The following is a 4,508-nucleotide window of genomic DNA, read 5'->3' on the forward strand; positions in this document are numbered from 1 at the left end:
CCAGCAGCCAGCATGAGCGGCCAGCAGCCAGCGTGAGCGGCCATCCAGAAGTTGGTGACTGATCTGCCTCGCCCTGGAAGAGTGCAATGATGGTGCCAACTTGGGCCAGTGAAGCAACGTCCTCCACAACTAGACTGAAGAACAAAACGACAACAACTTGTCTGTTCCCCTTCCCTCAATTCCCCAGCGCTGTTCCTATCCCCCAATTCCCCAATAAAAAAATCTTATAAAAAAAAAAAGAAATAGAAAGCCTGGAAAGGCCTATAAGAAGTAACAAGATTGAATTAGTAATTTCAAACTTCCCACAAAGAAAATTCCAAACCCAGATGGCTTTACTGGTGGACGCTACCAAACATTTAAACAATTAACAGTAATCTTCTCAAACCCTTCCAAAATACAGAAGAGGAGAAACACTTTTAACTTGTTCTACGAGGCCTGTATTACTCTGATACAAAAACCAGGAAAACATGCTACAAAAAAATCCCACATTCCAATATTTCTTATGGCTATGGATGCAAAAGCCTCAACAAATTCTACTCAACTGAATGCAGTAACATATAAAAAGGACTACACACCATGGTCAAGTGGTAATTATTCCAGGAGTGCACAGTTGATTTTATACTGGAAAATAAATTAATGTAATACATCATATTAATAAAATAAAGGACAAAAACCATTTGATTATCTCAATAGGTGCAAAAAAGGGAATACTTGACAAAATCCAAAAACATTTCATGATTTAAAATACTCCATAAACTAAGAATAGAAGGAACTTCCTCAAACTGAAAAAAGAGCATCTATGAAAAACCTACAGTTCACATCATATATAATGGTTAAGAAATGAATGCTTCCCCTCCACCCTCTAGAACAGGAATTACACAAGGATGTCCATTCTCACCCTTTGATTCAATAATGTATTGGAGGTTCTATCCAAGGTAATTGGGCAAGAAATAAAAGGCATCCACATGGAAAAGGAAGAAATAAAATGATCTCTATTTGCAGGTAACATGATCTTTTATATAGAGAATGCTAAGAAATCCACTACAAAATATTAGGACTAATAAAGGAGTTTAGAAAGGTTGCAGGATACAAGATCAGTAAACAAACATCAATTCTATTTCTATATACTAGCAAGCAATCCCAAAATGAAATTTAAAAAACAATTTCATTTACAACAGCATCAAAAATAAAGTGCTCAGGAATAAATTTAACAAAAGAAGTCCAAAATATGTATACTGAAGAGTATAAAAGAAATTTTAAAAATCTAAATAAATGGAAAGATATCCCTGATCTACAGATTCGATGTAATCCCTATCAAAATCCCAGCTGGCTTTTTTTGTAGAAATTGACAAGGTGATTCTAAAATACTGTTCTAAAATTCTGACTTCCAAACTTACCACAAAGCTACAGTAATTAAGACAATGTGCTACTGGTATGACAGAAAAATAGATCAATAGAATAGACAATCCCAGAATAAAACCTTGCATATATATGGTCATATATTTCTCAAATATATGGTCAAATAATCTTTGACAATGGTGCCAAGACCACTCAATGGGGAAAGAATAGTTTTTTCAACAAATGGTGCTGAGACAATTAGATATCCATGTGAATTAGATATCATATAAAAACAGTGAAATTAGACCACCACCTTACACCCTATACAAAAATTAACTCAAATGAATCATAGGCTGATATGTAAGAGTTAAGACTATGAAATCCTTAGAAGAAAACATGAAGGTAAATAAATCTTCATGACCTCTGGTTAGGCAATAGTTTCTTAGGTATGACACCAAAAGCACAAGCAACTAAAGAAAAAAGAGATAAGTTGGAGTTAATCAAAATTAAAAAGCTGGGGCTTCAAAGGAAACCATACAGAAAGTGAAGACAATCCACAGAATGGAGAAAATACTTGCAAATCATATATCTGATAAGGAACTTGTATCTGGAAAATATGAAGAACTATTACACTTCAACATTAAAAAGATAACCCAATTTAAAATGGGCAAGGGTATAAACAGACATTTCTCCAAAGAAGACATCCAAATGGCCAAAATGTAGATGGAGAGATGCTCGAAATCCTTAGTCATAAGGGAAATGCAAATCAAAACTTTAATGAGATATCCACTAAGATGGCTGAAATACAAAAGACAGAAAATAAATGTTTGGCAGCTCCTCAGAAGGTTAAACACAGAGACACCACATGACCTAGCAATTCCATTCTAGGTATATGCCTAAGAAAAATGGAAACATATACCCACACAAAAACTTGTACATGAACATTCATAGCAACATTATTCATAATAGCCAAAAAGTGGAAATAACCCAAACGCTCATCAACTGATAAATGGAAAAACAAAAATAGTATATTTATACTGTGTAATATTATTCAGCCATAATAAGGAATGAAGCACTGATACGTGCTACAACATGGATGGACCTTGAAAACATTATGCTAAGTGAAAAAAACCAACTACAAAAGGCAGCATATTGTGTGATTGCATTTACATCAGCTTCCCAGAATAGGCAAATTCATACACACAGAAAATAGGTTAGTGGTTGCCTAGGGCTGGGAGTAGGAGTGGGGTGTGGAAGTAGAAAGTGAGTGCTAATGGGTATAGAATTTCTTCTGGGGGTGATGAAAATGTTCTAAAATTGATGGTGGTAATGGTTGCACAACTCTGTGAATGTACTCAAAACCATGGAATTGTACACTTTAAATGGGTGAACTGTTAAAGCAAACAAACAAAACAGAAACTTCCAGCGGTTTCCCAACCCACACACAGCCCTTTTCTTCTCATTCAGTCTCCTCTATCCATGTTTACCCTTCGTTCAATTTCCTGACCTTGCACTTTGCAGTAATGGGTGGGATACGTTGGGGTTTTCATGTGTCTTTCTTATGATTGTTGGGGCAATCTTATTTTGGTAGCTGTTGAAACAGTTGTTTTGAGAGCTACCTTTGTTTGACCCTGTTGAGAGCTATCTTTGAACCCGTTGGTCACTGGATGCTAGTTCAGGTTCAAGGGAAGGAGAGAGAGAAAGGGGGAAAGACAGGAAAGAAGAGAAGAGAGAAGAAGGAAAGATGGTAAAGACTGAAACATGGAAAACCAGGATCTGTTTTAATGCTCTTGCAAGTCTTTATAACACTTTTCAGTACCTGAAATTGTCTCAGTTATTTGTTTGCATGTTTATTTTCTGTCTCCCCTACTGTTAGAAGGTACTGTTTGTCCCTATAGGAGATGCTCAATAAATATGCAGTGTCTGACTGACCAAATTCTACACCAACATGATAAACCTAAGAAAGAAGCATGAGCAAATGGTTTAAAACTTTCTAAGCACTCCTATCACTCACGACTACAAATAACATCTCCATCACCTAGTCTAGTCTCCATCACCTGGATGCTTATTAAAATTACAAATTCTTGGGCCACACTTCCATAGACTAGTCCGTCTGTGCTTTTAACTACACATATGCCTGCCTAGAGAACAACTATTTTTAAAAGGTTAAAAAAAAAGTCTGTGTGACAGTCTGGGTAATGCTTCTGTGCATCAAACTAGACACTAGGTTTGTTGATTATTTAGGAGAAATTGAAACAAAACTATAGCAACTTTTTGGGGGTTTCAAGTTGTTAATTCAAGCTTGCTTTTCTTCTTCCCAGATGTAGAGGTGGAGTCATCGTGCGTAGCAACTGCTAGAGGTTGGACTCAAAGACTTAAAGAATTTAAGTGCTGGAAGGGACTTCAGGCGTTACTTCACCTGTTTCCTTCTTATCATCTATATCCCAAATACCAAGATTTCACCTCCTATGAACACTTTGCTAGTCAAAGCATTTTCTGCAGACCAGCATCATCAGCCTTACCTAGAAGCTTGTTGGAAGATGCAGAATTTCAGACCCCATTCCAGAGCTATGGACTCAGAATTTGTAATTTCACACACCCTCAGGTGATCTGTCTACAGTTTGAGAAGCACTGAAACAATTTCTGGCCATACTGAACCACTAATTACTATCTCCAACGACATGCATCTACCATTAGCACTTACCTGCCAAACTGGACCAACAGAATAAGGAGAATTCCTAAGTGAAATATTTTCCTAAATGGCCCTGTGGGTTAGGAAAAAGGAAAGAGGCTCACGACATGGGCCAGTGAAGCCACATCCTCCACTAGACTGAAGAACAAAAGGGTAGCAACTTATTTGTTCCCCTTCCCGATTCCCCAATGCTGTTCCCCTCCCCCAATTCCCCAATAAAATCTTAAAAAAAAAAAAAAAGAAAGAAAGAAAGAAAAAAATGAAAAGAGGCCCAAAGGATAAAACTCAAAAAGCAATTCTGAAGCCTTGAATATGCTTTGGTTTTTATTGTTTTTAATTTTATTTATTTTTTTAAAGATTTTTATTGGGGAATTGGGGAAGGGGAACAGCACTGGGGAATTGGGGGAAGGGGAACAGACAAGTTGCTGTCCTTTTGTTCTTCAGTCTAGTTGTGGAGGATGTTGCTTCACTGGCCCAA

The sequence above is a fragment of the Hipposideros armiger genome, unplaced genomic scaffold (genome assembly GCF_001890085.2).
Source record: "Hipposideros armiger isolate ML-2016 unplaced genomic scaffold, ASM189008v1 scaffold_9, whole genome shotgun sequence".
NCBI lineage: Eukaryota > Metazoa > Chordata > Mammalia > Chiroptera > Hipposideridae > Hipposideros > Hipposideros armiger.